Source organism: Physeter macrocephalus, chromosome 1, assembly GCF_002837175.3.
Source record: "Physeter macrocephalus isolate SW-GA chromosome 1, ASM283717v5, whole genome shotgun sequence".
Lineage (NCBI taxonomy): Eukaryota > Metazoa > Chordata > Mammalia > Artiodactyla > Physeteridae > Physeter > Physeter macrocephalus.
In genome coordinates this window covers 92,498,100-92,506,437 of record NC_041214.2, presented here as the reverse complement: position 1 = coordinate 92,506,437, position 8,338 = coordinate 92,498,100, and the positions used below count along the sequence as shown (strand labels likewise).

Here is an 8,338-nt window from a genome sequence, read left to right as displayed (position 1 = left end):
GTAATTTTGCCTTAAATGGAAACTACATCACCTTGTAAGTGAGAACCCCACACCAATTAGAAATTAACAGCATAAGGAATAATATCAGAAGGAAGAGAAAGTGATGATGTTAAATTCTACTCAGGAACTGTTGCCTGGCAAGAGTGCTGATCCTGAGGCAGGCTCTCCCTTTGTTAGAACAGGAGATTAGCAAGTGTTGAGAGGTGTAAAGACAAAGCACCACAAAAATGATACTTCTTTCTTAACATTCATAGGTTCAACAGAAGTGAAGAAAGCTTAACTTTTTTCACCATGTGATCCACTGTTATTTAACATTGTCTGTGTACCACTCAAAAGCATTGCCTATACTTCTAGTGGGAGATGTACACACTGGGACCCACTGGCAAAGCAGCTTGGCAGTGGTCAACCTGATCAGGTAGATTCAGGTCATTGTTCTGCCACTTTCTAGCTGCCCAATCCTATACACCTTAACCAGTTTCTTCATCTTCAAAATGGAAGTAACAATAGCTCTTCAGAGTGATGTTTTCTTAAAGACTTTTGAATATCTTGCTCCAGTTGTAAGTTGATGATTGAAGAGCATAAATTCAGGCTAAGACTGCAGTGTCATTCAGCTTTTGGGCTGAATTAATTCAGCCTTTGGGCACTGACCAGGCTGTGCTGGTAGCCAACTAAAATCTCTAAGATATTTTGATATGGACTGCTGCTGAGCCAAATCCCCCACTGTGAACTTGTATTGCTGGGCATTTGGGCCTGAGGGAGGACTAGGCATTTATTCTTATTAACTAGATTCTCCCCTTCACTTTAACCCGGTGCTTCAACATTTGTTCAACTCCTTCTCTTACCCTACATTTGAAGAGAAGGAGGTCAAACCAGCAGAACTGGGCTAGGATGAGGATGTATTTGTGATTCTAGATGTATCTGTTCTTCTGGAGTAGGAAAATGGAAACTTTTTGCTGAGTACACATTAGGTATCAGGCACTTTTCTCCAATAACTTATTTAATGCTCCAAGAACCCCTTAAGGTAGGTGTTAACCCCATTTTACTGAGAAGAAATCTGCATTTTCACTTGAAGTTGTTAAGCATGGTAACTATGCAATTTCTTACTCTTTTGGCTTAATATTATTTTGTAAACACTTTATCACATTGCTTCATATTTTCCTTTTTTTTTGCTTTATAAGTAAATAAATACTCCCTCCTTGTTCTAAAAACATTTTGAGGCACTCCTGCCTTGATGTTTCTCATTTTAACGATTGTATAATATCTCATTAAGTTACCCTACCATAATTTATTTTACCAATTTCCTATTGTTGACAGTTTGACTTTGTTTCTTTGCTTTTTGTGGTTTTTTATTGTTTTCTGTAATAAAAGATCCTGCTACAAACATCTGCACATAAGTATTATTTTGTTCCGGAAATTTCCCCAAGAATGGAATTAATGCATCAAAGAGGATAACAACTTTTGTGGCTCTTTATAGAGACTAGCAAATTGCGCACCCAAAGGAGTATGTGTTATTTGAGGATAAAAAGAAATAACTGGCTGTTTACAAAAGAAATCAATTTTCCACTTATTCATAAAGTATTCGATCCCCTGGTAGGTGGCAGGTGCCGTACCAGGGACTGAGTACAGGGATGAGCAGGGCAGGCCGAGTCGCGGTCTTCAAGGAGCGCACGGTCAGGTCGGGCAGAGGAAACGACACGCAACAGGTGTCTGCCTCTGACCAGGGAGGACCCAAGCGCCCTTTTGCGCAAGAGAGTGGAAGGAGGAAGCTGTTTGCAAGCACCGAGGAGATCTCGCAACGTAGGCAGCACCTGACCTGAGTTTTGCAGAATGAGTAAGAATTTTGGTACGCGATTTGTATTTATTTTACCGTGACTTTCTGGCCTTTTATCAGAAAAAAAAGTTTCCCACTTTTAGCACTGAGCACAGAGAACGTTGGAGGAGTCGTAGGCCCCCAACCTCTTAAGCCTCTTTCCATCTCCAAGGAGGAGGAGGAAAGTGGGGGTCTCTCCAACCTCGGGAGCAGGATCTGGGGTCCGGGACCTCCCAGCGCGGCACCGGAAAGAACAGGAGAGGACGCGAGCGCGGGGCCCGCCGCCCCGAGAACCAGACCCGACGCGTGGCCCTCGGCGCCTGGCTCCAGCGGAGTCAGCTCAGCACGACCTGGGAAGCCGGTGAGAGAAACGGAGCTGCCCGGGGTGGAGGGTTGAAGAGCAGCCCGCGAGCAGCTCCGAGGGGAGCTGGACTCGGCAGTCGGGGACCCCGAGGGGGCGGGAGCGGGAGAGGGGCGGAGCTCCGAGGCCGGGGCAGCGGCTGCCGCCCAGAGGGTCTGCGGGGGCTGCTTTGGACATATCCGAGGACGAGCGCCTCTCCGAGACCGTGACCTTGGCTTTGGGAGCCGACCCCGCGCGCCGTCTTGAGCGCGCCTTGTGGAAACCCACGGCCGACGGGCCGGCGCTGCCCGCGGTGAGGCAGCTCTGGCGGGGGCGCCAGGTAACCTAGACCACCGGCCGCGAGGGCGGTCAGAAAGGGCCCCAGTGGGGGAGGGGCAGTGACGGGGCTGGGGGCTAAGCGAAAGGCGCACGCTGGAGCAGCTCAGGCCTCGGAACACTGGGCGTGGGGCGTGGGGGAAGTCAGGGTCCACCTTACCGGACCAAGGGCTCACCGGTCCTCAGAAGGGGCAGTGGGTCGCCCTCGCGGATGAACGGGAATGCGCACCAAGACGCGGCTTCTGGGTAGCGTCTTGTGCCTCCGCCTTGTTTCTGCCTGTGACACAATCAGAAAGTATTCCCTTTCCGTGTGTTAACGAGAGAACGGGCAGTTTTCTAGTGTGTGTGCATGTGGAAGTCTACAGCGTCAGCACCCATCCTTCTGGGCCATGAGTCCCCTAGCAGGATCCTTGGCCCAAGCCTCCAGCTGCCTTGGGGACCTTGTCTCAGTGACACCAAACTAAGGTGTCAGTCCCGGGGCTTTATCACCAGCCGCTATATTCCTTGGGGAGAAAAAAGAAGTACCAGTTTGATGGAATCTTTTATTATTTTTTAATCAATAAATTATAGTTTAAATAGATGATTTTTTTAAAAAATCAAATAATGCAAGTTTAACTTCTAGAGATATTCCTATACTTGCATTTGTGTCTATTTATACCTTCCTTGTTTTTTACCCATCTTTTTCAACTCACTTCTTCCGTCCCCTCCCTTTGATTCGTTATCTTGGCTCCTGCCTAATGAAAGTACCAAAAGAAAATGACGTCACCGCCACTGGCCGCATCCCTTAATCTCCAGCGTTCCTCGCTGGTCCCACCCCTGCTCTTTTCAAAAGGCTTTCACCCCGGTGGCCCTTGGGGTAGGGAGCCCACTCCCGAGAGGACATTTCTTTTACTTGTCTTAACTCTCCCAGAGATTCAAAGAAAGGAGCTTTGGGGAAGAGCCCCTGACGAATTCTGTACTACCTGTTCTTTCCCTTAAACTGGACTTTGCAAATGCAGTTTAAGTAAAGTCTGGTACTGAGGAAAATTAATGAAGGAAATTTCCTAAAGTGTTCTAGATTTCCAGAAATTAACACTTCACTAGTTCCTATTCCTGAAAGCAGAACTTTGCCAATCACACCTCCCATTATCTCTGCTGCCTTCACCTAGGACCAGCAAAGTAACAGGCATAGGATTTTTCGTCAGTAGGAATCTCATAGGGTGGATGTTTTATATTTGTGAAGGGGCTCAGGGACATACCTTTGTGGTAGACAAGGGGGGAGGGGAAGATATAGAAGAAGGAGTTAGAGGGGATCAGGGGATTAGAAAGAGAGGAGCAGGCCAAGACCCTTAAGAGCAGAAGAATCCTGGAAGCTGGGCCCTGTCATTTAGGAACAACCTCCAGATAATTTGGCTAGCAGACCACACATGCAGCTTACTTCTTGCCATCAACCAACACAATCAACTAGTTTCCAAGACTTTTTCTATGCAAGGCCAAAACATACTGAGAAGTGGGAAAAAAATCAGCAAGTCAACCCACTTTTGTCTATGTGATAAAATAGAAGTGGTTTAAATTATTTTCCTGAATTAATAGGGTTTTTTAGTAGTTGTGTAGACTGTTTAAAATAACCTAATGGCTACTCCAGTCACTACGTTTTCCTTTGCTGTGTTCATTTTTTCATGTTGCATGACCTTGACCTGCATCCCACACAGTTCAGGAAGTTCAGGTTGGTTAGAAGCTGCCACTTCTAAGAACCTTTGTAAATGAAGGATTGGGAGAGGAGAGGATTGGAAAATAAGAACTGAGTCTTGTGGTAGGGTAGGGGAATAATGAAGAGGGATGGACTGAGTACCAGCTTGAGACTGGTAAGGAATCGGGTATAATTCTTAGAACAAGGCAATAATGAGTAAGTAAAACATGAAGGAATCATTCATCATTCCTTCGTTCATTCAAAATGTTTGCAGAATGCCTGGCTATGTATGTACCAATCACTGGGAGAAAAATGATAAATAAAACCAGGCAAGGTCTCTGATCTCCTGGAGTTTACAGATGCTTTGGGGAGGCCACCATTAGTAAAATAACTAAGTATTGAATATGTAATTACAAACTAAGATAAGCTTTCTTTCTTTTTTAAGCTTTCCTTCTTCTTTTCATTATTATTTTATTTTATTTATTTATTTTGATTGCACCAGGTCTTAGTTGCGGCTCACGGCCTGCTTAGTGGCATGCAAACTCTTGGTTGCGGCATGCATGTGGGATCTAGTTCCCTGACCAGGGGTCAAGACCCGCGTCCCCTGAGTTGGAAGGCGGATTCTTAACCATTGCGCCACCAGGGAAGTCCCTAAGATAAGCTTTCTAAAGGAAAGAAATAAAGGTCTTTGAGGGTGTATACAGACTGTCCTCTGAGATCAGGGAAGGCTTTCTCAAGGAGGTTTCCCTTGAGCTGAGATTCAAGGGTAGGTGGGAATGTTGGGGATATATATGGCTGTGAGGTAGGACCAGAACGTATCAGTTAGGAATTCCATTTGGCTGCCAGTAATCAAGAAGCCAGGTGTAGTGTTTGCAATACTGCATATGCACACATGTAGAGTTGGAATTTCTGGAATTTGGGGCAAGGATGCTTTGTTATCACAGCATTATTTGTACTGCCCTGAGTTGGTCATGGTTTTCCATTATTGTTGTTCTTGCTTCTAAATTAAATGTTTAGATTAATTTTATTCTTGTCAGTTTAGTTTATTGCACACAATAAAATTTGTGCATTGTGGTTCAAATGTGAATCATCCATATTTCCACTGCTAAGGTAGTTATGTACATAACTCCCATACCAAATTTGGCTTGTATGGTGATAACTCGTTGTCACTGAATACTTTTCCAGGTGAAAACAGGTGTGGCAGGTCAGCTACAGTGTCTTCTCTCCACCCCTATCCACTGCTCTAGTTTTAGTTACCCTAAAGCTGCATGTACCTCTTCAAAGTTTCATATACAATCCTTAGGTAAAGAAAAAAATTACTAATTGCATTGATGCTGTAAGTAAAATTAACATAAATCTCACAATATAGTGGCATGGTGAGTTTTGACCAAGCATCATATTTCATGTGCAAATATTTTTATTCATTCAACAATATTTAAGTGAACCTTCACTATGCCTAGCACTCTGTTAGATACTGTGGGTAAAATGGATTAGTAAAACTCAGTCCCAGCATTTAAGGAATTCACAGAGGTGTAAGAGGAGAGTGTCATACTTATCTATTTAAGGGTAGGAAAGCATTGTGGTTGCTAGAATGGAAGCATAACTAAGGTACAGTGATGCACAAGGAAGGGGAGTGGTCAATTCTACTAGAAAAGGAGAGGAGGGGTCCAGAAAAGGTTCCTGGAGGAGTTAACGCTTGAGCTGAATCTTGAAAGATGAGACATACCACAAGATAGACAAAGAGGAGAAGGCATTATAGAAGAGGGATCCATTTGCCAAAACAAACAAAGACACGCATGAAACAGAGTGTCAAGGTCCAGGACCTGCAAGTGTCTCAAAGAGCTGAAGCATAAAGAGCAAAGAGGGTCTCATGAAGAGATGAGGCTGGAGTGGCGGGCAGACCAGGTCGCAGAACCTGCATGCCATCACACCAAAAGCATTGTGATTAAAGTATGTGCTCTAAGGTCAGACAGTCTCAGGTATGAGTCATGGTTTTGCCATTTTCTACCTGTGGGGCCTTGGTCAAGTCACTTAGCCTCAATAAGTAATGATAACGAAGGTTGTGTCTCTCTCATAAAGTTGCTGCAAAACTGAATTAAGTCATGGAGTACCTGGCACATTATGCACCCACGTTGGCTGTTATTTTCATTTTTTATCCTGGGGCAAAGGGAGCCACTGGAGGGTTTTACGTAGAGAAGTGACTTAGTGAGCATTTTTGTTTAGAGTGCTGTCATTCTGGCTGCATGTGAATGCTGGGTTAATGGGGGGTAAGTTTGGAGGAGAGCAACCATTTAAAGAGATTATAACCATTCAGATGATGGTGATGATGGCCTGAACCATGGTGGCCATGGGCATGGAGAAAAGGAGACAAGTGCTTGAGATGTCTGCAAGGCAAATACCACAGAACTCAATTACTCATTAGCTGTGACAAGTGGGATTCTGGTCTATCATCCTTTGGTACTGTCATCCAAGTGTTCTTAGGATAAACAAAAGGAAGCCAGGTGTCAAGCAGAACTGGGGATCAGATATTTAGGAAGTGCTTATATACTGAGGACTCAATGATTGGTACCAAAAAAAAGCTGTCTTTCTAATTTAGGAGACCCCTTGACAACTTCCATCTCATAACATTAAATAGGATCAGGAAAGTCTAGTTCATCCATAACAAATTTCATCCATTCATTCATCCTGTCTCTCTCTCTTTTTCTCTCTCTCTCTCTCATTTCTGGGAGGCTTTTAGCTCAAGGTGGACAAACGTTAGACTTCATCCATTTGCCATTGTCATAATGTGGCACATATAACCCTCACTCATGCCTGGTACTTTTGGTTCAATTCTTGCCTGACAGTAGCATGACTGAATTTTTCCTTCTTTTTTCTCAAGTGTCCTCCCACAGTCCAATAACCTCTGGCCGAGGTGCCTTTATTAAAGTCAGTGAGAATTAGAGGATTTAGGTGGTCCCTACTTTATAATACAGTGTAGTCTTGGTAACCACATTTGTCCATTCATAAGACAGAAAATAATCCAGACATATAGATAGTGTCTGCTGAAAAGTTGCTAGGAGCTTTATGCCTGTACCCCCCAAATGTGGATCCTGGGAAATGTTGATTGAATGTGGTTCTCTTGGATTCAGTTGCTTGAACAACTGTCTAATTACTTGAAGCCACAGAAATGAATAGACCTTAAATTAGGCAGGGCCAATGAGTGAGGTGGCAAAATGTGAAACGAGGGGAAAAAAAGGTCTGCTTCTGCCATGGACAGTCTAGAATTTGATTAAAAGTGGACTTTCCCTTTTCCGATAAGCAGCCTGAGGTGACCTCTAAAAATGGTTCGCTATTCACCTGACCCAGAAAACCGCACAAAACCATGCAAGTCAAGATGTTCAAATCTTCATGTTCACTTTAAGAACACTCGTGAAACTGCCCAGGTCATTAAGGGTATGCATATCCAAAAAGCCACCAAGTATGTGAAGGATGTCACTTCAAAGAAGCAATGTGTGCCATTCCGTCGTTACAATGGTGGAGTTGGTAGGTGTGCCCAGGCCAGACAGTGGGGCTGGACGCAGGGTCGGTGACCCAAAAAGAGTGCTGAATTTTTACTGCACATGCTCAAAAATGCAGAGAGTAATGCTGAACTTAAGGGCTTAGATGTAGATTCTCTTGTCATTGAGCACATCCAGGTTGAACAAAACCCCCAAGATGCGGCACAGGACTTACAGAGATCATGGTTGGATCAACCCATACATGAGCTCTCTCTGCCACATTGAGATGATCCTTACTGAAAAAGAACAGTTTGTTCCTAAACCAGAAGAGGAGGTCGCACAGAAGAAAAAGATATACCAGAAGAAACTGAAGAAACAAAAACTTATGGCCTGGGAATAAATGCCACAAAAAATAAATGCAAATAAAAGTTAAAAAAAAAAGTGGACATTCCATCTCTGTGACCTTCGGCAATATATCTAAGCTCTGTGAGCCTCAGTTTTCACTGGTGGCTATCCCTTTGATATCTATAAATCTGAGGTAATGTTTCCTCCAAAGGGTAGTTGTGAGGTTTAAATGGACTATATATGGAAAGTGCTTAACACAGTGCTTGGCATATGGTAGCTGCTTACCTGGCCCGTATCCTTTGCCCCTGCTCATCTCTGAGGTTTATCCTTACATGGAAAAAGCAGGAAGGATGAAGGTTTCT

General features: G+C 44.2%; 1 pseudogene; it reads left to right on the top strand.

Moving 5' to 3' along the window:
• Positions 1–7,475: 7,475 nt before the first annotated feature.
• On the top strand, positions 7,476–8,031 carry LOC102981123 (60S ribosomal protein L17-like; annotated as a pseudogene).
• The last annotated feature ends 307 nt before the right edge of the window (positions 8,032–8,338 follow it).